At 44.0% G+C, this 26667-nt stretch overlaps 1 long non-coding RNA gene across 1 annotated transcript in view; it reads left to right on the forward strand.

Moving 5' to 3' along the window:
- Positions 1-26667, forward strand: part of LOC102408842 — a 30978-nt gene that overhangs the window by 436 nt on the left and 3875 nt on the right. Inside the window, exon 2 of the long non-coding RNA XR_003104594.2 lies at positions 23328-23524. This is a non-coding gene — a long non-coding RNA (uncharacterized LOC102408842). The remainder of the gene's footprint in view (positions 1-23327; positions 23525-26667) is intronic.

A 26667-nucleotide genomic window follows, 5' to 3' on the forward strand; every position in this document is an offset into this window, starting at 1 on the left:
GGGATAAATACAGTGTGATACAAAACAGTATAATTCTGTGTTACTGGGGAAGTAAGCACCTTAACAGGTGAATTGAGTACTAGGCAGTTTATGAGTAAGGTTGCAAGGAACACAGTCCGTGCAGTAGGGACCTAGGAATGGCTACCAAGAACGGGCATTTCTTTTTGACACATACATGGGGGTCTGAGCTTTAGTGTACAACCATTACCCAGACTCCAGAGTTCAGAAGCAGCTGCAGAGACAGTTTGGGGCCAGATATATTCTGTTGATTATTAGTTTGTACTTTCAGAAGTTAATTCCAGTTTCAAACCTCAAGGCTGGCCTGTGCACCTCTGAATGGAAGCATCTCAGATCCCTGGGCTGTCAGAGCTGGAAGGAATGGCAGAGGCCCTGTTGACCAGTCTGTACAATCTGCCATACCAGAGTTTGAATCCTCACTCAGTAGCTGAGCAATCTTGGGCGAGTGTCTCAACCTGTTTGAGCTTCTATGTCCTCATCTCCGAAATGGGCCCTTCTACAGTACCAGCCTCTTAGGGTCATTGTCAGATAACTGAGATAAAGCAAGTAAAGTACTCAACACACATGTGACCAGAACAATATTCAGGGAAGGCTGAGCTCTGGGGGAAATGACATGATGCCCAACTGAGCTGAATTCAGTGCTCTGTCATTTGGGGTGTATGATCCTGCGTGTTCATTCCCTGGGTGCTTGACTGCTTAAGGAGTAAACCAAACTGCCTGCCTTAAAGGTCAGATGGTTATGGAGACAGCAGCTGGAAGAGCATCAGGAAAGAAGGACTCCCTTCATCCACTGCCCCTACCACCACCCCTGCCCTTGTGACTGGGTCAGATCAGGGAGCCCTGTGCAGTCTGGTTTCCTCTGTAAGATAATGTGGTCAAGAACAGAGGGACAAATGTTATCCTACAAATATTTACTATTTCAACTGCAAATGAAAGCCTATTTCAGTTGGGCTTAAATAATAAGGATATTCCTGATCTCACAAAACAGGAAGTTCAGAGGTAGGACAGGCTTCAGAACTGGTTGAATTAGCGGCTCAACAACGTCACCATATCTTGAGTTCCTTCCTCACGTGCCTATTAACAGACTTGGCTTCTGGTTCCTCTAGTGGTAAAGATAACAGTGGCAGCAGAGATCATATGGTTCATTTTTCACTTCTGCCAAGCAACAGAAGTGACTTCTAGGGGTTTTTTTATTTGTTTGTTTTTGTTTTTGGCTCCAGCAACCATCTCCTTCGATCACTTTGACTAGAATTGTTTTATTTGCCCAAACCTAGGCCAGCAAGGAATATGAAATTCCCAGTAGACCAATTCAGTCTGCACTTATGAGCTGAGTTCTCTTTCCCAGTCTGTACCACTTCTGTCAATGGGAGTGAGGTGGAATGGGTGTTGGAAAGGCCACCAAAAGAGTCCGCTATAGGAAAGTTGAAGATCATTTATGATAATAACAGGAAACACAACCGCAACAAATTTTCCATTTCCAATGTGATTTTTTTTTAACATATTGCTTTATTTAGGTAGGCAAAATAATAGCATTCATTTATAATACACTTCCGGGCTTCCCAGGTGGCTCAGTGGTGAAGAATCCACCTGCAAATGCAGGAGATGTAGGAGGCTTGGGTTCCATCTCTGGATCTGGAAGATCCACAAAGGAGGAAAGGGCAACCCTCTCCAGTATTCTTGCCTAGAGAGTTCCATGGACAGAGGAGCCTGGCGGGCTAGTCTGTGGGCTTGCAGAGAGTTGGACACCACTAAAGCAACTGAAAACACACGTATAATATTCTTTCAGCTCACCTTTTGAAAAAAGAATTTTATGTAAATCTTAGCAATAGGGATACAGTGTAGACCCTTTTTGTGTTGGAGACTGAAATGAGCTAGGAGCTACAGTATACATCCATCATGTGCAAATGAATGTGGTGCCCCAAAGAGAACTGACTTGGCTCAATACACACAAAACAATTACAACTAGAGTCTTTGCCTCCGTGGCCAATGGCAGGTTTGGAAGCAGCCTGTTAGAGGCAGTATCTCTTTCCCCCGCATTAACTAGACGCAAGATTTATTGTTTATTCATTGCTGTGCATTCTCTCAGTCATATCCGACTCTTTGTAACCCCATGGACTGCAGCACACCAGGCTTCTCTGTCCTTCACCATCTCCCAGAGCTTGCCCAAATTCATGTCTGTTGAGTCCGAGATGCCATCCAACCATCTTATCTTCTGTTGCCCTCTTCTCCTCCTGCCTTCAGTCTTTCCCAGCTTCAGTGTCTTTTCCAGTGAGTTGGCTCTTCTCAAGAGGTGGCCAAAGTACTGGAGCTTCAGCATCATTCCTTCCAATAAATGTTCAGTGTTGATTTCCTTTATTTATTAATGCAGAATATTTAAAATATTTTACCCTGTTTTCAAAATCAAAGACATAGCTCTTCATGCAGTTATTTCTCTTTTAAGTTCCTAATAATGATGCATCACTCATTGCTGGCAGGAAGGGGTCAGAAGTTACAGGGAAAAAAGTTTCAGAAGAAACACCATACCATCCCCCAAGAAAAAACTTCCTGTCCACTGCTTGGTCTGATTTAATGACAAAGCTGAAACTGATGACTCAAATTTCAAGTCACTATTTTAAGTTTCACTTTTTAATATACTTTAGATGTTAATGTAAAGACAACATAATACAGTTTTCTCTTAAATATGAGGAAGAAAGGACCTTAGAAATCATAGTACTTTAGTAATTTTGAAATATCGTTTAACAGAATCCCCACACCCACTCCATCCATCTTCAGCAGGACTGCATTTGAATAATCTCAATCAAGTAAGATTGTAAACTATTTTGAATGCTCCTGTTAAAAGTGATTCTGTCTTATCCATCATGAACTACTTAGTATTAGGCATTCTTCATGCTTCAGGAATTTTTTTAAGTATTTAATAAAGTTATGCAAGAAATAATATAAATTCTTTTGTGGCCTTCCTATGTGGAAGTTAAGTTCAGTTCAGTCGCTCAGTCGTGTCTGACTCTTTGTGACCCCATGAACCGCAACACGCCAGGCCTCCCTGTCCATCATCAACTGCTGCAGTTTACCATATCTAATAAGTGGAAGGCAATGTGCTAAATTTTAGAAAAGATGCAAAAATAAGTTACATTTGGTCCCTGTTGCCAAGGTGACTCTAATCCAGAAAGGCACGTGGAGAGGATGTGACTTTTTGGCTGCCCACAACCCATTTCCCTTTCTGGTGATTCCTCTGGGAAACCATACCATCTTCACTCTTAGTCTTACTGGGGCTGATGACACTCCCTTCTCCAGCATGGACTTCTAGGATGACCAGCTATCCCAGTGTGCCCTAAATCCAGGGGTTTCCTGGAGCATGAGCCTTATAGCCCTGAAACCAGAAAAGTCCCAGGCAAATTGGAATGAGCTGGTCACACCTTTGCTCTGCACTTCTCTTCTTTTCACAGCTATTTGTAAGGCCTCCCCAGACAGCCATTTTGCTTTTTTTGCATTTCTTTTCCATGGGGATGGTCTTGATCCCTGTCTCCTGTACAATGTCATGAACCTCATTCCACAGTTCATCAGGTACTCTATCAGATCTAGGCCCTTAAATCTATTTCTCACTTCCACTGTATAATCATAAGGGATTTGATTTAGGTCATACCTGAATAGTCTAGTGGTTTTCCCTACTTTCTTCAATTTAAGTCTGAATTTGGCAATAAGGAGTTCATGGTCTGAGCCACAGTCAGCTCCTGGTCTTGTTTTAGTTGACTGTATAGAGCTTCTTCATCTTTGGCTGCAAAGAATATAATCAGTCTGATTTTGGTGTTGACCATCTGGTGATGTCCATGTATAGAGTCTTCTCTTGTGTTGTTGCAAGAGGGTGTTTGTTATGACCAGTGCATTTTCTTGGCAAAACTCTATTAGTCTTTGCCCTGCTTCATTCCATATTCCAAGGCCAAATTTGCCTGTTACTCCAGGTGTTTCTTGACTTCCTACTTTTGCATTCCAGTCCCCTGTAATAAAAAGGACATCTTTTTTGGGTGTTAGTTCTAAAAGTTCTTGTAGGTCTTTATAGAACCGCTCAACTTCAGCTTCTTCAGCGTTACTGGTTGGGGCATAGACTTGGATTACTGTGATCTTGAAAGGTTTGCCTTGGAAACGAACAGAGATCATTCTGTTGTTTTTGAGATTGCATCCAAGTACTGCATTTTGGACTCTTTTGTTGACCATGATGGCTACTCCATTTCTTCTGAGGGATTCCTGCCCGCAGTAGTAGATATAATGGTCATCTGAGTTAAATTCACCCATTCCAGTCCATTTCAGTTCGCTGATTCCTAGAATGTCGACATTCACTCTTGCCATCTCTTGTTTGACCACTTCCAATTTGCCTTGATTCATGGACCTGACATTCCAGGTTCCTATGCAATATTGCTCTTTACAGCATCGGACCTTGCTTCTATCACCAGTCACATCCACAGCTGGGTATTGTTTTTGCTTTGGCTCCATCCCTTCATTCTTTCTGGAGTTATTTCTCCACTGATCTCCAGTAGCATATTGGGCACCTACTGACCTGGGAAGTTTCTCTTTCAGTATCCTATCATTTTGCCTTTTCATACTGTTCATGGGGTTCTCAAGGCAAGAATACTGAAGTGGTTTGCTGTTCCCTTCTCCAGTGGACCACATTCTGTCAGATCTCTCCACCATGACCCGCCCATCTTGGGTTGCCCCACTGGCATGGCTTAGTTTCATTGAGTTAGACAAGGCTGTGGTCCTAGTGTGATTAGATTGACTAGTTTTCTGTGAGTATGGTTTCAGTGTGTCTGCCCTCTGATGCCCTCTTGCAACACCTACTGTCTTACTTGGGTTTTTCTTACCTTGGGCGTGGGGTATCTCTTCATGGCTGCTCCAGCAAAGCGCAGCCAATGCTCCTTACCTTGGATGAGGGGTATCTCCTCACCACCACCCTTCCTGACCTTCAACGTGGGATAGCTCCTCTAGGCCCTCCTGTGCCCGCGCAGCCACGGCATGGGGTTGGTCCTCCCAGGCACCGCCCCTGACCTCGGACACTGGGTATCTCCTCTCGGCCGCCCCTGCTGACCTCAGATGTGGGGTAGCTCCTCTTGGCTGTTCCTGCGCCGTCGCAGGCTGGCACTCTTGGCTGCTGCCCCTGACCTCGGATGTGGGGTAACTCCTGTTAGCCGCCGCCCTTCAGGCATGGGGTCCTCCCGGCTTCTGCCCCTGACTTTGGACGTGGGGTAGCTCCTCTCGGCTGCACTTAGCGTGCTGGTCACCGGCTTCTCTCTGGATCCTTAACCAGAGGTCTTCTGGAATCTGAGACCGGGCCGCGTGAGCTTCAGAATGGGAAAGACTAGAGATCTCTTCAAGAAAATCAGAGATACCAAAGGAACATTTCATGCAAAGATGGGCTCGATAAAGGACAGAAATGGTATGGACTGAACAGAAGCAGAAAATATTAAGAAGAGATGGCAAGAATACACAGAAGAACTGTACAAAAAAGATCTTCATGACCCAGATAATCACGATGGTGTGATCACTGACCTAGAGCCAGACATCCTGGAATGTGAAGTCAAGTGGGCCTTAGAAAGCATCACTACGAACAAAGCTAGTGGAGGTGATAGAATTCCAGGTGAGCTATTCCAAATCCTGAAAGATGATGCTGTGAAAGCGCTGCACTCAATATGCCAGCAAATTTGGAAAACTCAGCAGTGACCACAGGACTGGAAGAGGTCAGTTTTCATTCCAATCCCAAAGAAAGGCAATGCCAAAGAATGCTCAAACTACCGCACAGTTGCACTCATCTCACACGCTAGTAAAGTAATGCTTAAAATTCTCCAAGCCAGGCTTCAGCAATATGTGAACCGTGAACTTCCTGATGGTCAAGCTGGTTTTAGAAAAGGCAGAGGAACCAGAGATCAAATTGCCAACATCTGCTGGATCATGGAAAAAGCAAGAGAGTTCCAGAAAAACATCTATTTCTGCTTTCTTGACTATGCCAAAGCCTTTGACTGTATGGATCACAAGAAACTGTGGACAATTCTGAAAGAGATGGGAATACCAGACCACCAGATCTGCCTCTTGAGAAATTTGTATACAGGTCAGGAAGCAACAGTTAGAACTGGACATGGAACAACAGACTGGTTCCAAATAGGAAAAGGAGTACGTCAAGGCTGTATATTGTCACCCTGTTTATTTAACTTCTATGCAGAGTACATCATGAGAAACGCTGGACTGGAAGAAACACAAGCTGGAATCAAGATTGCTGGGAAAAATAGCAATAACCTCAGATATGCAGATGACACCACCCTTATGGCAGAAAGTGCAGAGGAACTAAAAAGCCTCTTGATGAAAGTGAAAGTGGAGAGTGAAAAAGTTGACTTAAAGCTCAACATTCAGAAAACGAAGATCATGGCATCCGGTCCCACCACTTCATGGGAAATAGATGGGGAAACAGTGGAAACAGTGTCAGACTTTATTTTTCTGGGCTCCAAAATCACTGCAGATGGTGACTGCAGCCATGAAATTAAAAGATGCTTACTCCTTGGAAGGAAAGTTATGACCAACCTAGATAGCATATTGAAAAGCAGAGACATTACTTTGCCAACAAAGGTCCGTCTAGTCAAGGCTATGGTTTTTCCTGTGGTCATGTATGGATGTGAGAGTTGGACTCTGAAGAAGGCTGAGGGCCAAAGAATTGCTGCTTTTGAACTGTGGTGTTGGAGAAGACTCCTGAGAGTCCCTTGGACTGCAAGGAGATCCAACCAGTCCATCCTGAAGGAGATCAGCCCTGGGATTTCTTTGGAAGGAATGATGCTAAAGCTGAAACTCCAGTACTTTGGCCACCTCATGCGAAGAGTTGACTCATTGGAAAAGACTCTGATGCTGGGAGGGATTGGGGGCAAGAGGAGAAGGGGATGATGGAGAATGAGATGGCTGGATGTCATCACCGACTCGATGGACATGAGTCTGAGTGAACTCCAGGAGTTGGTGATGGACAGGGAGGCCTGGCGTGCTGTGATTCATGGGGTCACAAAGAGTCAGGCACGACTGAGCGACTGATCTGATCTGTTCTGATCTGGTCACACCTACTCTGACCCTAGCCTGGCCTATTAGAGCCACTTCTGGTCCCTTGACCACACGACTTCATTCTGTAATGGGGACAGAATGGGGACATGCATTGGGCCAGACTAAAAAGATTCAATCCTGACGCATTTGTTGAAGCAATTGAGAAAGAGTCAGTCTCTCAGCAGGAGCAGCTAAATAAGTAGAAAACAAGCATCTCTTGTTTTATTGCCCATCACAGGTATTACTTTTTTTTTTTTTTAAAGCAAATTGAAGGTTTGTGGCAGCCCTGTGTTGAGCAAGTCTGCTGCTGCTGCTGCTGCTAAGTCGCCTCAGTCGTGTCTGACTCTGTGCGATCCCATTGACGGCAGCTCACCAGGCTCCCCCGTCCCTGGGATTCTCCAGGCAAGAACACTGGAGTGGGTTGCCATTTCCTTCTCCAATGCATGAAAGGGAAAAGTGAAAGTGAAGTCTATGGGCACCATTTTTTCCTCAGCATGTGCTCACTTCATGTCTCTGTGTCTCACAGTATTTCAAATTTTAAAATCATGATTACACTTGTTAGGGTCTTCTGTGATCAGTGACCTTTGATGCTACTATTGTAATTGAGTGGGGGCACTGCAGGACCCCTCCCGTGTAAGACTGCACATTCAGTGGACAAAAGCTGTGTGTGTGTTCTGACTGCCCTGCCCACCAGCTGTTCTCCCATCTCTCTCCCTCTCCTTGGGCCTCCCTGTTCCCTGAGACACAACAATGTTGAAATTAGGCTAAATAGTAACCCCGCAATAGCCTCGCTAAGTGTTCAAATAAAAGGAAAATTCTCAGTTCTCTCACTTTAAGTCAGAAGCTAAGAAGTGATTAAATCCAGTGAGGAAGGCAGGTCGAAGCCAAGATAGGCTAAAAGCTAGGTGCTTACAAACAGCCAGGTTGTGAAAGCAAAGGAAAGGTTCTTGAAGGAAATGAAAAGTGCTGCTCCAGTGAGCACATGAATGATAAGAAAGTGAAACAGCCTTTATTGCTGATGTGGAGAAACTTGGAGTGGTCTGGATGGAAGACCAAAGCGGCCACAATATCCCCTTAAACCAAAGCCTGATCCAGAGCAAGGCTGTAACCCTCTTTGAGTCTGTGAAAGCTAAGAGAAGTAAGCAACCTACACCGACAATATTTGAAGCTAGCAAAGCTGGTTCATGAGGTTTAAGGAGAGAAAACTTTTCTATAACATAGAAGTGCACGGTAAAGCAGCAAGTGCTGATAAGACACTACAGCAAATTACCCAGAAGCCATAGCTGAGATAATTAATAAGGGCGGCTACACTAAACAACAGATTTTCAATGCAGACGATATGCCCTTCTATTGGAAGAAGGTGCCATCTAGGACTTCCGTAACTGGAGAGAAGTCAGTGCCTGGCTTCAGAGCCTCAGAGGACAGGCTGACTTTCTTGCTAGGGGCTAATGCTGCTGGTGACTTGAGGTTGAAGCCAGTACTCAGCATTCCAGAAATCGTAGGGCCCTTCAGAATTATGCAGATTCTACTCTGCCTGTGTTCTATAAATGCAGCAACAGGACCTGGAGAATAGCACATCTGTTTTAAAATGTGGTTTACTGAGTATCTTAAGTCAATATTGTTGAGAACCACTGCTCAGAAAATAATATTTCTTTCAAAATATTCCTACTATTGATAATGCAGTAGAAGAAGGGAGCCCTTCTGTCCTGATGCTGATCCAGCTGCTATCTCCATCTCCATCTGACCTATACAGCAGGCGGTTCTACCTACTCTTTAAGCAGTAATGCAGTGATCGAACACACAGGACTAGCGTAATCTTATGCCTCAAATGCCAGCACGCTGAAATTCAACTCAGTTGGACAACATGTAATTTCCCCAGAGCTCAGCCTCCCCCGACCATTGTTCAAGTTGAGGAACGTTGTTCTGGTCACAGCAATAACAATCGCTGACACTCAGCACATGTGCTGAGTACTTTACTTGCTTTATCTCATGCATTTGACAATGACCCTAAGAAGCTGGCATTGTAAGAGGGCCCATTTTGCAGATGAGAACATGCAAGCTCAAATAGGTTGAGATATTGGCCCAAGATCGCTCAGTTACTGAGTGAGGACTCACACAGGTCTGGCAGACCTGGTCAACGTGGCCTCTGCCATTCGTTTCAGCTCTTCTAGCCCATGGATCTGAGATGCCCCAGTTCACTAGTGCACAGGCCGGCCCTGGGGTGTGAAACTGGAATTAATTTCTGAAGGTACAAACTAGTAATCAACAGACTATATTTAGCCCCAAACTGTCTCTTCAGCTGCTCCACTCCTGGGTTTTGTTAATGGCTCTACACTAAAGCTCACATCCGTGAGGTCAGGGCTGAGCTGTCTTAAATATTGAGGCACATGCTCTAAAAAGACAATTCAGGTGTATTACAGAGGAGGATGGAAAAAACAGCAAGACTTTTTATTATACCAAAGATTTCCATATAATTTCATATTTGCTTTGAGACACTTTGGATTGTTTCAGGCTAATTTTCATTCCTGAAAATACCTATCCTTTCTTCTTTGCCATGAGCAAAACTGGCCGGGCCCTTTCTTATTTCTGACCAGTCGTGAATGTATTTAATAATCCGTCTTGTTTAACCTAAGGCATCTGGATCAGTTATAGTTGGCCTTGTTGGACAGAGGTGAATACGTATCAGAGGGTACAGGAGCCCTGGATATTGTGTTGCTTTACTGGCTCCCCTTAAAATGAAAGATGTACTCGTTTAGTTGGCACAGTTTATCAGAAATAAACAGAAGCCTGCTTCTGTTTCCTAGAAGCCACTGTTCTAGGAGTACAAAATTGGTGAACAAACCTGTATTGGGTTGTGGCTTCCTGAAGGTCAAATCATACCAACACAACAAAATGGGATCTTTTAAGAAATGTCGCTATAGTAAAACTCGAAAGTTTAAAAAGAGAAAAGGCCTTTACAAAGCCATAGGGCTGGATGAACACCCAGAGCAGCTCCTCTGTGCTGTGTGCCCAGGCTGAGCCTGAGTCCACACTGATTCTGCAGACACAGAAACAGGCGAGGAAGCCAGCAAGAGCTAAATACTTGGGAAGAAGAGAAAGTCACTTCTGTGCTCAGTGCCAGCATACCACCTCAGAGAAGAAGTCAGTAGGTTTCTGGCCCCTTTTCCAGAAGCCCGTGGAGTCCTGACTCCTCACTGCTGCTGCTGCAGGTGATAATGGTACTGTCTCTGACCCCACCCAGGGCACCTAGACCCACCTCCTTCCCCAGGACACTCAGCATCATGGTTTCCAACCACCCACTCAAGCTTCTCAGCCACAGGCCCCAGCATCCTCAAGGATCACCTCCATGGTCCAGCCTCTTGGGATTCAGTAGGGTCACCAACCTGCTCACCGAAATCCCTTATCTTCTTATTTTTCCCTCTCCATGTCACTCGTCTGCAACCCTCAGATGTTCTTGGTGCCACTGAGCTGTTTTGCTCTCATCCTGGATGTTTGCCAGGGTCACCCAATGTTTGCCGAATTCCCTCCAGCAGCTCATGAACTTCAGAGTGCTCCTCTATGTCTTCCATGTACTCAGACAGGACTCAGACCCATGTCTGAATCTCTCCCAGAGATTCAGGGACGTCAAACCTGTATTCGTTTACTGGGTTGCCTTTACAAGGTACCATGGACTGGGTGGCTTAAACAACAGAAATTTATTTTCTCATGATTCACTGGCTGTCAGCAGGGTTGATTTCTTAGGAGGGCCTCTGTGTTTGACTTGTAGATGACCACCTTTTCCGTGGTCCTCCTCCTGATCTCTTCTTGTAAGGACACCAGTCATATTTGGATTTGGCTCACCCTTATGACCGCATTTGACTTTCATGACGTCTTTAAGGTCCTATCTCCATAGACAGTCACATTCTGAAATACTGGGGATTAGGGCTTCAACCTCTGCACTTGCAAGAGACACAAGTCACAACCTACTCAAAGAGGTGGCTGGTCCAGTGTGATTTACCTGCTGGCAGGTGTGCCCGCCACCCCAGTTGGTCTGTGTCCCACGCTCGCTGGCCAGGGCCACGTGGCGGTCCGCTAACATCACCCACCTGCTTGTGATAGAAGCCACCCCACGCCTGGGTGGCCAGCCTTTTTTACTTTTAGTTTATATTATGCCACCGCAAGTCCTTTGTGGAATAAGGTGAAGTTACATATAAAGACATTTTACAATAGCATTCATTCTTTGTATACTGGAATCATGCTTTTAAAAAATTAAAAATTCAGCTACACTTTGAGCTCTGTGTTGTATTAGCCCTATCTTTCCAACCTACAATTTGAAGTTGACTGGAGTCATTTTGAAAATCAAGAAGCAAAAACCTAGGATGTGAGTCTATTGTTGCCTCATTCTTCACCCCAATTCCACACACATTAAAAAAATTTTTTTTCCATGTGTCTAGAACACACCTGGAAGGAACCCAGAAATATTTCTTCCCTGAGCATGGTATGTATTGTACGAAATGATTATTTCTAGGCTGTTTAAGTTTATGAATGACTGCAGAAAGTTAAAGCCAAAAAGGACCATAGAGACTATTGAATCAAGCCAGCGATTTACATGTAAGTAGCTTTAATTATCTACTTAGTTCTGAATAGCAAATTTGAAGCACTCATATCTTCCCTGAGGACATTGTAAAGCTGTCAGAGTGTATTGTACTCTTTTTAACATCCTTCTCAGGCGTGTTCATACCTGGTTTGGGTACTTTAGAAGCTCCCTGAGCAGTGGAGCAGTCCTGTAACCTGACTGTCTTCCACGTGGACAGATTCATGTGTCTGTATCTGTTCAGTGAGCAGATTCGCATGGGATGCACGGCAACCCTGGGTCAGTTTCACCTCTACAAGATGCATTTCAAATCCCAAGGCCTCCATGGGGCATTCTTTATTTTATGGTAGATTAGGTGGGAAAGGTAGAAGGTCTCAGTTCAACTCTTTTCATTTAGTGCATCTTTGAGGGCCTGCTGTGTGTATCCTCTCTGTTAGCCTAGGCAAGAATAACAAAGTGTTTGTTGTAGGACCTTGTAATCTAGTTACTTATCAATCTCATCTTCCCTAGTGCCTCAGATGGTAAAGAATCTGCCTGCAATGTGGGAGACTCAGGTTTGATCCCTGGGTCAGAAAGATCCCTTGGAGGAGGTCATGGCAATCCATTCCAGTATTCTTCCCTGGAGAATCCCATGGACAGAGGAGACTGCTGGGCTACAGTCCATGGGGTTTCGAAGAGTCTGACATCAACTAACACTTTCACTTTCACTTTACTCATCAATCCAGTGAGGAGACTGTCACCGAGCAGATGCCTGGATGGTGGTCAGGTGCACCATCTTGGTTAAACATGGAAATAGGCCATTTCCTGGTCTTAATAATGTGGCAGACTGGCTTTAGTGAGAATGAAACTTAGGGGGCTTCTCCTGTTTCAGTAAAGGAGGTAAGCACAGACTCATAAAGTGTGAAAGTTGGAAAGGACCTTAGAAGGTCTGTGAGTCCACCCTACTTGCTGTCCAGGTGGGGAGGCTGAGGCCCAGAGGGGCAGGTTCAAGATCACAGTCCATTACTGTCCAACCCAGAACCTCCGCCTCGGTTCTCACTGCAAATCCTGAGCCCTCTTCTCTGTCCACATCCTCAGGATGAGCTCTGTCTTTAAGCAAGAGTGTGGTGCCCTGGGGCAATTGTGCTGACGCAGCTAACATTGAGGTCCAGAGAGCAGACCTGTGGGGGATTCTTACCAACATGCAGGCGTGCTGGGAAGGTGTAGGGCACGTTTCCTGGCTTGATTCATCTTAAGGCAGAGTTTAGGTTGGAGGCACTCTGAACCTGCTCCTGAGCTGATAGCTCACCATGATCCTAGAATGCGGCACCCTACTTGTTCCACAGTACTGTGCTGGACCGCAGGACTCAGGTGGACGGAGAAGAAAGGTACCACCAGCAGCATCGGTGGTCAGCCGGCACTGCCTCTGTCCTGGTGCTGACGCCTGCAGGGTGCACACACAGAAATGGCTGAGAGTGGCCGGTGACCTAAGCTCCTGCCAGCTTTCCTACAAGCGTTCTGGATAGTGCTTCCCTGCTACCCCTGCCTTGTGATGCCCATTGATGTGGCCAAGGTACCTGGAAGCATGTATCTTTGCCACCTATCTTTATCTTGCTTTTGTGACCATTACATAGATATAGATATATCTTTACATCCTTTGTGTATATATATATATATATATATATACACACACACACGCTATATAAAGAGTTATATAAAGAGTTATAGAATATAACTTGTTGAATGGACCTGTTCACAATGGGGAGCAAGGTACTAAAGAGATGAGCCAGGCTGCAGATGTCAGGAGGAAGTTCATTCTGGCACACAGGGCCCTGTCCTGGGGAGGGCCACCGCAGGCTTTCTGGCTCTGTTGTTGGGCTGGGACTCAAGAGTGGGGGACATGTGAGGGCAAGGGCAAGTCCCCAAATTAAGGGGATCTGACATGCTGGGCATGTGACGTAGCATGGGCCCACCGACCAGGTCTGTGGTAACACCATCAGGGTTGAGCTCTGGTTGGACCCAGACCAAAAAGCAGAGTTGACGCCAAGGTTTAAAACAGGGCTGGGAAAGAGCTCATTACGACCCTCCTTCTTAAGCCAGCTTTCGTTCTAGAAAATGAGAATGGAGGTGTGTTCCAGGCGGTAAAAGGAGAAATGAGAGGAGGGAGAGGAGGCAGGAATGATGTGATCCCTGACATATGGAGCCTGAATGAACTCCGTTCACACCTGTGCCTTCGGGTCCGTTCCCTTGGCTGGCTGCTGCTCTTGGTCAGACCTGCAGTACTGCTTGCTTACCTTGACTTGCTTACCTTGCATCCCTAGGGGCTATCCCCAGCCTCGTGCCTAGGGAACGTGAAACTGGAAAGAACTAGAGTGGGAGGCATTAGCGATCACCACAGCGGGTGTTTTGATGGTGGTTTTGCTGGCCAGTGTGCACCAATGACCTTGCGGTTGCCTCTGGTGAGCCAGGGAGGCTTCAGGTATGTGTCTTCAGGCTGGAGGTAGATGAGCACAAGATGGTTAAGAAGGATTTTTCACTTTTTATTTTATATTCTTTGATAGCCTTTGAATTCCTTTATCCTGTGTCTGCTTTTGTATAATTCTTAAGTGAATTAGAAGTATATAAAATGACTTGTAAAAATTAGAATAAGATGGAACTATGAACAGCACCAGTCTGCTTGGGCCCCAGTAAAGAGCTGTGGAGCTGGACCACAAGGAAGGGTGAGGCAGGTGAGAGGGGGGTACAAAGCTGCAGCCTGTGCCAAGGCAGATGGTGTCATGGGCCAGCCTCTGGTCACACCACAAGGCAGACAGCACGAGAGCAGAAGCAGGGAGCTCTTAACGCCGGGCAAACCCCAGAACCTTGCCACGCCTGTTTCCTCATCTTTAAAACCAGTGTATGGGCGATGAGGTTAGTCCCAACCAACTCAGCAGGATTTGGGTTTTGTTGTTTTGTTTTGCTCTTTCCTAGTGACTTGGTATTTCCATGCCTTGTAGGTGTGATGTAGTGATTAGATATTGAAACAAGAGGAAGGGTCAAAGGCAGACAGAAATGACTAGAGGCACGTTGGGATGAGTTGATGACCTGATACATAAGGACGTACTTCCGCCTGGCATCTCTGGAGAGCTAGAAACAGGACCTAATAAACACCATGTTTCCCAGAAAAGACAACTACTGGCATTTTGCTGGTGGCAGAAGAGAGGGATCAGCCATGTTTTTGATGGTCTTATATGGGGTCGCAAAGAGTCGGACACGACTGAGCAACTGAACTGAACTGAACTGATCTGATGAGTTTTAAATAACCGCAGGAAAGCCTTGGAGACTTTTCTTGAGGTATAAATCTCTTCCTCTCCTTTGAAAAAGTCCCATAGACAAAATACTATCAAAATGATCGTTATTCTGCCAGTCATGTTAATGAGGAAGTGTGCACTAAAAAATTTTCTGTTCCCTCTTCTCATCAAGATAGGCCCAGGCAATGCCAGCTGAAAGGCCAAATTATCCATATATGCATCCATAATTAAATCCCTGAACAAAAGCATACATCTGCAAGTTTTTATTGAAATATAGTTGATTTACAGTGCTTTTTTAGTTCCGGGTATACAACACATGATATATATATATTATATATATATATACACACACACGCATACATATATTTTTTTTCAGATTCTTTTTCCTTATAGGTTATAATAAACTATTGAGTATAGTTCCCTGTACTATACAGGAGGTCTCTGTTGTTTATTTTATATGTAGCAGTGTGTATTTGTTAATCCCAAACTGCTAACTTAACCCTCCCCTCCTAACCTTAAGTTTGTTTCCTGTGTCTGTTTCTGTTTTGTAAATAAGTTCCTTTGTGTCAGTTTTTTTAGATTGCACTAAGTGATATCATATGATATTTGTTTTTCTCTGTCTCACTTTATTGAGTATGACAATCTCTAGGTCCATCGATGTTGCTGCAAATAGCATTATTTCATTCTTTTTATGGCTGAGTAATATTCCATTGAGTATATATACGACATCTTTATCCATTCATCTGTCAATGGACACGTTTATTTTTCTGTCTTGGCTCTTATAAATATATGTGCAATTTTTACACTGATTTTACTATAGAATTAACTTCATGGTTTTCCTGAGTTTTAGATGTGCATGGTCTTTGTATAAATAAATAAATGCACACACACATATGTGCACACATAAAGTAAGTAAGGTGTTCTAGAAATGTAGAAAAAAGAGTACAATTCTTCCCTAATCGTACCACCCAGAGATAATCACTCGTGACAATTTTGTGTGTGTGTGTTTGTTTTCTTTTCTATACATTTCAATTTTTTTCCTATGTCGATACATGAGAAAGACCAAAGGCAAGATTATAGCTATACAGTTTTCACCCTTTCAGTGTGCAGTGATATTGGAGCAAAGCCTCTGTTCAGCTTCCCAGAAAGTCCAGCTTCCGAGGGAGGTGGCCTTATTCACTCTCTCTCTTTTTAATTAAAAAAATTTTTTTTCTTTGGCTGCATCGCACATGAGATCTTAGTTCCCCAATCAGGGATTGAACCTTCATTCCCTGCATTGGAAACGCAGAATCTTAACCACTGGACCTCCAGGGAAGTCCTGTTTGCTGTCTCTTATTCACAACCCTGGGGCTGCTGCCTTGCATTTGAAGGGGCTATTCCACAGTGTCCTGGAGGGAGAGCTTGGAGAACTGGGTCTGGTCGTTTTTCTGCTCGATCTACTTGCTGTCGGTCGGACACCCTGAAGGCCAAGAAGAATTGACGTTTGGACAAGACCCCAGCTCTTAGGGGAGTGTGTGCCCATTTAGTTCAGCGGGACAAACTCTCTACCTTCTTCCTGGAGTTCAGTGTTCTGGCTTGACTGTTACTGGCCTGACTTTTAAACCATTTTCTGTCTCTTCCTCTAATAAGAAACTCTGAAATCTGTCAGTTCCACAGAATTTCTGTCTACCTCCCCCGTTACAGACCCTGCACCCCCCTCTCCCCCCAGCCTCAGGCAGCCAGTGCTAGTTCCCCACACCTGGTCACCAAGCTCTGGAAGCTTCTCAGGGCCGGCTGCACGCTGGCACCCAGCCCTGCTCAGCAAACAAAGAACAGTTAGCACATTGTTCTCGGCCGAGTTCACAGTGTAAAACCTTCTGGGCCAGGCACAAGCTCCCTCCGCCCCCCCTCTCCTGGTCACTTGGACTTTCTCCTTGTCTGGTGCTGACTTCTAGCTGGGGACCGAGGGAGGGCGGAGGTGGGGAGCAGGCTCATCCATCCCCCGTGCAGCAGCGCCTTCCACCAGCTCAGCCAGGCTGGGAGCAGCCTCCTCGCCCATAATCCTGACAGAGGCCATGGATTCTCCCAGCATCTAGCAGATAGAATAACTGTAACGAAGGCTAGTATCATTCTAATTGTTTCTTTTTTACCATAATGAGTCCTCCCATGCTGCTTTTGAAATCTCAAATGTGAATATTTTGCAAGCATGCATTTTGGCATCTGCCCTAAACCCACACTTAGCCCACCTTTAAGATAATCCACTGGTAGCATTCTCCTAGATGGCAGTTTCCATAAAATTAAAATAGCTTCTGCCAATGAAATCTTATTAATTCTGGAAACCTGAAGCTGAAGTTTATTCTGTTTTAATGTGAACTGATCAACCTATCACACTTTGATATATGTCTCTAAGTGGCGGGAGAAGACGATACCCACAAACCTTAAAAACCTTTGCCCAAAACACCATTTTTTCAAGTATAATTATATTTCTTTGCAGTCCCTTTGAAGACTTTTTAACTTTGAAAATTTATGGTCTAGTTATATGACCCATATTAAACTCACTAGGAGAGCTTTAAGACAGTACAGATGAGGGACTTCCTGGCGGGCCAGTGGTTAAGACTTGCACTTCCACTGCAGGAGGCTTAGGTTCGATCCCTGGTCAGAGTACTAAGGCCCCATAAGACACATAGCACAGCCAAAATAAATAATAAAAAGTACAGATGTCTAGGCCACCCTCCTACCCATCATCCTGTTTGGGTCCAGCTATCCTAGGGAAACCCGGCATCCCTATGGCTTTAACAGCTCCCCAGGTGATCCTAGTAGGCAGCCAGCTTTGAGGACCAGTGTTGCAGTCAAGGAGAAGAGGTGCCTACACCCCACAGGATGGTCCAGCAACGAATGACATCACTGATATCAATGAACAAGACAATGAGTGACATCACCTGAAATCTGTGAGCAAAGAAGGTTACCATTTCAGATTAACTCAGAGGAAAGATTATGGGTTAAATGAACAAAAAGTACTGAAGAGATATTTATACACAGAATCACAAACATTTCTAAGTAAACTGTGTCAGCATATGTTGAATTTTAACCACCAAGACGTTTCATCAGGGTACTTGTTGATCATGGATGGCCTGGGATGATGAAATTCAGGTCTCAGATTTTTTCTTTCCGGTTTTCCCAGCCACTCTGGTTGCCCTGGCAGCTTCGGTCTCTTGTTAGTCTTTGTTTCTCCGGAGGCTTAGAGCCTCTGTACATGACTGAAGGTCCCATGTAGACCGATATTTCCAGGCCTTTGCCAGGATGCGTTCTGTCTGTCTGAGCACACACCTGAGTTTTTTCTCTCTACACAGGTGGTAAGCTGCATAGTGCTGTCAGGGCCTCTCTAAGTAGATGGTGGAGGCGTCGACTCTGAGCTGGGGTCAGGGGTACAGATAAAAGCAGACATTTCTCCTCACTATTGTTGGTTATTTTCTTTTAAACATTTTTTCATGAAAAGCTTCAAGCATTCAGAAAACTTAAAAACACCCATATGCCACTGTCTTGATTCTGTGGTATAGTGTCCCTTCAGCAGTGAAGCTTTGATCTACATGGATCTGCTTATACACAGACTCCTTTTCAAGAAATAGGACTAGGGTACTACACATTCTGCAGTTGATTGAACCCATGAATACAGTTATAAAGTTATAATCGGATTTTTGACTGCATGGAAGGTTGGTGTCCCTAACCCTGGGACTGTTCAAGAGTCAGCTATAGACATTTCTGCACTTGCTTTACCCTCACATCTAGCTGTCTGTCCATCCATCAATCCATCTTATTTTTTGGATGCATTTCAGTGTCAATTGTCATTAGTACACTTCACTTAGAAAATTTTAGCAGCAGCATATCAATAATGGTAGTACAGAATTTGTTTAGGGTTATTTTCCTTTTCAAATAAAAACTACAAAGATGAAAATGTACAGATCTCAAGTATACGGTTCTGAGCTTTGACAGATACACACACCTCTGTAGTTTAGAGTCCTGCCACAACACACAATGTTTCATTCCTCTGGAAAAAGTCCCTGGTAACCCTTCCTGTCTCCCCCATCCCCAGGCAACCATTGTTCAACTTTTAAAAAGTTATAGATTTGTTTTGCCCTCTGTAACATCATATATTAATAAAAGGAATAAAACCATACAGTAAGTACTCTTTTGTATCCGGCTGTTTCACTAACATAGCACATGTAAGATTTACCTCTGTCGCTGTGTGTATTGGTTCATACCTTTTTATTAGGAGCCTTTGGCCCAACTTTGACTAAGAAGCATTGACCTCAAGACAGCTTGGAACCAGGCAAGGCCGCAGCAGGCCTCTCTCATGGATCGCTCGGTGACAGAAGTCAGTGGCTGTGTCAGAAGGACACTCATGCAGCTCCCTGAATGGCACCTCGTGGGAAGGAACTGGGGCTTCCTGCCAACAGTCAGACGAGGGAGCCATCTTGGAAGCAGCTTCTGCAGCCATAGAGAAGCCTTCTGATGGCTACACCTCTACCTTATGTAACTGTAGCCTCATGGGAGGAGAAGGCGATGGCAACCCACTCCAGTACTCTTGCCTGGGAAATCCCATGGGTGGAGGAGCCTGGTAGGCTGCAGTCCATGGGATCGTGAAGAGTCGGACACAACTAAGCGACTTCACTTTCACTTTTCACTTTCATGCACTGGAGAAGGAAATGGCAACCCACTCCAGTGTTCTTGCCTGGAGAATTCCAGGGACAGGAGCCTGGTGGGGCTGTTATCTATGGGGTTGCACAGAGTCGGACACGACTGAAGTGACTTAGCAGTAGCAGCAGCCTCATGGGAGAGCCCGAGCCAGTATTCCATGGCACTGAAATAGTGGCCAGCACTGCACAGGACAGGCTTCCCAGGTGGCACAGTGGTAAAGAATCCCTTGCCAATGCAGTAGATGCAGGAGACTTGGGTTCAATCCTTGAGTCTGGAAGATTCCCCTGGAGAAGGAATTGGTAACCCACCCCAGTATTCTTGCCCGGAAAATTTCAACAATGAAGGAGCCTGGCGGGCTACAGTCCATGGGGTCACAAAGAGTCAGACACAACTCAGCAGCTGAGTGCACACACACACATATCCTGCACAGGGCAGATATACCAAGATTTATTTATTCATTTACCAGCTAATGGACACCAGGAATATTTTCAGTGTGGGCCCGTTGTGAATAAAGCTGTTTTGAGCATTCTTGTACAGATCTTTTTGTGTTTTCATTTCTCTTTAGTAAATAGATAGGAGAGGAACTGCTAGATATAGGGTAAGTATATTGCGAGGAGATCCAACCAGTCCATTCTAAAGGAGATCAGCCCTGGGTGTTCTTTGGAAGGAATGATGCTACAGCTGAAACTCCAGTACTTTGGCCACCCTATGCGAAGAGCTGATTCATTGGAAAAGACTCTGATGCTGGGAGGGATTGGGGGCAGGAGGAAAAGGGGACGACAGAGGATGAGATGGCTGGATGGCATCACTGACTCAATGGACGTGAGTCTGAGTGAACTCCGGGAGTTGGTGAAGGACAGGGAGGCCTGGCGTGCTGCGATTCATGGGGCCGCAAAGAGTCGAACACGACTGAGCAACTGAACTGAACTGAACTGATACATTAATTTTGTTTAAAAAAAGACAACCAGTTCTTTCCTTCAAGTAGGTATACTATTTTACATCCTCGAAGATGTTTTTATGAGAATCGAGGCACTCAGACATTCTTGCCAACACTGGTGTTGCCATAGTGTTGATTGTATAGTGCTATCTCATTGTATTTGTACTTAGGTTCTAACTTTAGATTTTCAGTACATGTGAGTTAACACTTGCCATGTGCAAAATATGCAAGGTGTACAAGAGCCTAGCTCCTGAAAGCGTGGTCCATGAACCCATACTATTAGATTCTCTGGGAAATGCAGAGTCTCAGGCCCCACCCCAGGCCTGTTGTAGTAGAATCTGTATTTCAACAGGATCCCTGTATAATTCTTACACATAATCAAGTTTAAGAAGCACAACATTAGGGGATGTAAAGATAAATAAGATACTGTTATCTTCCTCATGAAATGAGGCAAGATAAAAAAGGTGTTGGGGGGACCTCTCTGGCAGTCCTGTGGATAAGACTCCATGCTGCCATGGCAGGGGGCACAAGTTAGATTCCTGGTTGAGGAACTAGATCCCACTTGCTGTGTGGCATGGCCAGAGGATTTAAAGAAAGGGTGTTGGGGAAGGAAGGAAGATGAGACTGTTACAATAGGCAGAATATGATGCTCACAGCAACAGACATGAAAACAAGTCTGGAGAGATGGGACAGGATTTCATGGGGAAGGCATCGCCTATCCGGGTCATGAGCGACAGATAAGAAAGAGACAGGAAGACATGTATCCTTAGCTGCATTGTAGGTCAGTTACCCTGGTAAAACCAGGAGTTAGGTTGACAGATAGTGGTAGGAGAGAGAGCAACCTTTGGACTAGAATGACGGTCCAAATAAGAAAGATGGAAACTGCAGTGACCCCATGATTCCTAATCCTGTGAGCTGTACATGTACAAGGTCGTGTGTACATGTGTATTCATTCAAGGAGACTTCTTAGCTTTTAGTTTGAGACCTTAGAATGTAGACCTACTAGTACGGATACTATATGCCATGATTATTAGCAGCAACAGTAGATTTTCTTGAATGATAGAAAGGAAGCTGCAAACATCAGAAATTCAGGACACTAAAAGTGCCACAGAATATTGGTATGGAAGTTGGGTACAAATAGAATTTTATGTGTATATAGACAAATGTGTATACACATACACAAAATGAAATCAGATTTTGTTGTGAACAATCCAGAATTTAGATAGATATCACTACACTTTTTTTTCTATTCAATTTGAACATTATCCATGTTAGGAGCTAAGACGGGGTAAAGTGCTAGCTACTTGGAATAAAACACATTAAAATTAGTTTGTAGATTGACTCTAGGAAAAAATAATTACTAAAGAGAAAAATTTTAAAGGGGCTGCAAAGAATTTTTGTAATTGATATCGTTTTAAAATGCTATCCCATTTGTTTTGTCTAACAAGTCTAGGAAGGCATCATTTGAATTTACTAATAGTCCCAGCTCCTGCTGCTGCTGCTGCTAAGTCGCTTAAGTCGTGTCCGACTCTGTGCGACCCCTGAGACAGCAGCCCACCAGGCTCCCCCATCCCTGGGATTCTCCAGGCAAGAACACTGGAGTGGGTTGCCATTTCCTTCTCCAGTGCATGAAAGTGAAAAGAGAAAGCGAAGTCGCTCAGTCGTTTCCGACTCTGAGCGACCCCATGGACTGCAGCCGACCAGGCTCTTCCATCCATGGGATTTTCCAGGCATGAGTACTGGAGTGGGGTGCCATCGCCTTCTCCAATAGTCTCAGCTAGGAAACTGAAAAGAACTTGGATTTGGCTTCTCTGCTTAACTGTCTGCCTGACCTTGGACAAGTTCCTCTCTCTGAAATGGTTTCAATGGGTGTAAAATAGAAAGATGAGCTGCCCTCGGGTTGATATGAAGGTCAAATGGTCTTCATGATCTCCTTTCTCCTTTAAAATTTAATACTCATTAAATGAATTGTAAGGAATTCATAAGGAATTTTAAAAAGGGAGGGACTTGAGCTCTAATATGACATATATAGATAAAATATTTTTAACATGTTTTGAATTTGAGGCACGTTATCCTCAACGAAAAATAATTAAGAAGTGGGAAAAAGCCATCAGACCAGGAATTCTGTCAACTGTATGGATTATCTAGATTTTTAGCCCGGAAGAAGGTAACAGCTCTTGAGGTGGCGCCAGGTCGGTGCTGAGAGCGGGTAATAGTGCCCCCTGGTGGACTATGAGTGAAAGGAAACATTCAGAGCTGCTAAACCCTGCTGCTTGTTTCTGAACTTGATCCTTGTTACATACTGGACTTGCCTTTAGTGAAAACATTCATTTTTATCGCATGATCTGTCATTCTGGTTCAGTTACAGACATCTGATATTTTCCATGACTCTACAGAGACGCATTTACAGAGTTTACATTTTCAACTAATGATCACAGCACTCTTGAGCTGTGGAAAAATTTCAGCGTCAGCTGTGAGGGGACCGGAGCCCTAATCTTAGTGTTATAAACACACACCAGAAAAGCAACTTGAGCCATGACTTTCAAACCTGTAAAGTGGACTTGGTAATACCTGCTTTACTGCATACTTGGCCAATTGTGCAAAATACTGTCTGTAAATGTCTTTCAGGTTGCACAAAATGCAAAAATGCAAAATATAATTATGTTTTAAAGGAGGTTATGGAAAGAACATAACTCCCAAAATGCATAATAATAAATGTAGTTTGGAGTAGAACTAAGTTCCATTAACATACTAACATGTCATGATGTTACTTTTACTTATTTTTCCCCTCCAGAATCTCTTCATTATGAGCTCTCAAACCAGTGCAGCTTAGTTGTGGGAGAAGGATTGGAAACTTAACACTGAACACGCTGTCCAATCTGCCAGGCTTTGAGGCTTCACACATACTTTTTTCATTTACACTTTCCACCAACACTTTGAAGAAGGTGTTATTTCCATTTTTACAAATAAGGAAATCAAGCTTCAGAAAAGGTAAGTGGGAGAGTCGGGTCTATTTGGCACCAATGTTTCCTTTACCCCATGTTGCTGAAACATTCCCCCTTCATCTTCAAAATTTTGGTAAACAAGAAACAATTCAGTAAACCTTCAGATCAGATCAGTCGCTCAGTCGTGTCCGACTCTTTGTGACCCCATGAATCGCAGCACGCCAGGCCTCCCTGTCCATCACCAACTCCCGGAGTTCACTCAGACTCACATCCATCGAGTCAGTGATGCCATCCAGCCATTTCATCCTCTGTCATCCCCTTCTCCTCCTGCCCCCAATCCCTCCCAGCATCAGTGTCTTTTCCAATGAGTCAACTCTTCGCATCAGCTGGCCAAATACTGGAGTTTCAGCTTTAGCATCATTCTTTCCAAAGAAATCCCAGGGCTGATCTCCTTCAGATGGACTGGTTGGATCTCCTTGCAGTCCAAGGGACTCTCAAGAGTCTTCTCCAACACCACAGTTCAAAAGCATCAATTCTTCAGCGCTCAGCCTTCTTCACAGTCCAACTCTCACATCCATACATGACCACAGGAAAAACCATAGCCTTGACTAGACGAACCTTTATTGGCAAAGTAATGTCTCTGCTTTTCAATATGCTATCTAGGTTGGTCATAACTTTCCTTCCAAGGAGTAAGTGTCTTTTAATTTCATGGCTGCAGTCACCATCTGCAGTGATTTTGGAGCCCAGAAAAATAAAGTCTGACACTGTTTCCACTGTTTCCCCATCTATTTCCCATGAAGTGATGGGACCAGATGCCATGATCTTCGTTTTCTGAATGTTGAGCTTTAAGTCAACTTTTTCACTCTCCACTTTCACCTTCATCAAGAGGCTTTTTAGTTCCTCTGCACTTTCTGCCATAAGGGTGGTGTCATCTGCATATCTGAGGTTATTGATATTTCTCCCAGCAATCTTGATTCCAGCTTGTGTTTCTTCCAGCCCAGCATTTCTCATGATGTACTCTGCATATAAGTTAAATAAGCAGGGTGACAATATACAGCCTTGACGTACTCCTTATCCTATTTGGAACCAGTCTGTTGTTCCATGTCCAGTTCTAACTGTTGCTTCCTGACCTGTATACAAATTTCTCAAGAGGCAGATCTGGTGGTCTGGTATTCCCATGTCTTTCAGAATTTCCCACAGTTTATTGTGATCCACACAGTCAAAGGCTTTGGCATAGTCAATAAAGCAGAAATAGATGTTTTTCTGGAACTCTCTTGCTTTTTCCATGATCCAGCGGATGTTGGTAATTTGATCTCTGGTTCCTCTGCCTTTTCTAAAACCAGCTTGACCATCAGGAAGTTCACGGTTCACATATTGCTGAAGCCTGGCTTGGAGAATTTTAAGCATTACTTTACTAGCATGTGAGATGAGTGCAATTGTGCGGTAGTTTGAGCATTCTTTGGCATTGCCTTTCTTTGGGATTGGAATGAAAACTGACCTTTTCCAGTCCTGTGGCCACTGCTGAGTTTTCCAAATTTGCTGGCATATTGAGTGCAGCACTTTCACAGCATCATCTTTCAGGATTTGGAATAGCTCACCTGGAATTCTATCACCTCCACTAGCTTTGTTCGTAGTGATGCTTTCTAAGGCCCACTTGACTTCACATTCCAGGATGTCTGGCTCTAGGTCAGTGATCACACCATCGTGATTATCTGGGTCGTGAAGATCTATTTTGTACAGTTCTTCTCTGTATTCTTGCCATCTCTTCTTAATATCTTCTGCTTCTGTTAGGTCCATACCATTTCTGTCCTTTATCGAGCCCATCTTTGCATGAAATGTTCCTTTGGTATCTCTGATTTTCTTGAAGAGATCTCTAGTCTTTCCCATTCTGTTGTTATCCTCTATTTCTTTGCATTGATCGCTGAAGAAGGCTTTCTTATCTCTTCTTGCTATTCTTTGGAACTCTGCATTCAGATGTTTATATCTTTCCTTTTCTCCTTTGCTTTTCACTTCTCTTCTTTTCACAGCTATTTGTAAGGCCTCCCCAGACAGCCATTTTGCTTTTTTGCATTTCTTTTCCATGGGGATGGTCTTGATCCCTGTCTCCTGTACAATGTCATGAACCTCATTCCATAGCTCATCAGGCACTCTATCTATCAGATCTAGGCCCTTAAATCTATTTCTCACTTCCACTGTATAATCATAAGGGATTTGATTTAGATCATACCCAAATGGTCTAGAGGTTTTCCCTACTTTCTTCAATTTAAGTCTGAATTTGGCAATAAGGTGTTCATGGTCTGAGCCACAGTCAGCTCCTGGTCTTGTTTTTGCTGACTGTATAGAGCTTCTCCATCTTTGACTACAAAGAATATAATCAATCTGATTTCAGTGTTGACCATCTGGTGATGTCCATGTGTAGAGTCTTCTCTTGTGTTGTTGGAAAAGGGTGTTTGTTATGACCAGTGCATTTTCTTGGCAGAACTCTATTAGTCTTTGCCCTGCTTCATTCCGTACTCCAAGGCCAAATTTGCCTGTTACTCCAGGTGTTTCTTGACTTCCTACTTTTGCATTCCAGTTGGTTTTTTTTTCAGCCCACAATTCCATAGTTTCGTTTTTTCGCTTCCCAGGTCTGCCCACTCCTCACCCAAATGTAAATTAAAACCAAAAGGGAATCTAAACATGTAGATAAATTGAGTACATTATCTGTAGATAGGATATGTAAAGGAAATCATAGGCCGTCTTGAGATCCCTTGGATTCAGTGAGCTCCGCGCTGCTGTGAATATCACCTGATGTTGCTACAGCGTCACCATGTTAAAACCTGGAAAGTGCACAGAGGCAGGAACGATGAAAGAGCTTCCCATTTTATTGTCTGGTTAGTTGGGCCCATCACTTATGTAAACAAAATCCTTTGCCTTTTAAAAAGTTATTTGGCTTGACAAAGAAAAAATGTCTTTGAATCTTCTACATTGACAAATTATATTAACTAATATTTGAATTGACTGAAAAATAATGCCCTTATATAAATGCACTTAAATTCCTTGTATATATACTGTATAATGTCAATATTTTTAAAGCAGAATACAAAGATAACCATAATTCCAATTAACAATATATGGGTAGAAAAGGAGTAAGAGAAATTTAACGTAATTCCCTTTGGATAGTGGAATTACAGGTGATTCTTAATATCT

The sequence above is a fragment of the Bubalus bubalis genome, chromosome 2, assembly GCF_019923935.1.
Source record: "Bubalus bubalis isolate 160015118507 breed Murrah chromosome 2, NDDB_SH_1, whole genome shotgun sequence".
Lineage (NCBI taxonomy): Eukaryota > Metazoa > Chordata > Mammalia > Artiodactyla > Bovidae > Bubalus > Bubalus bubalis.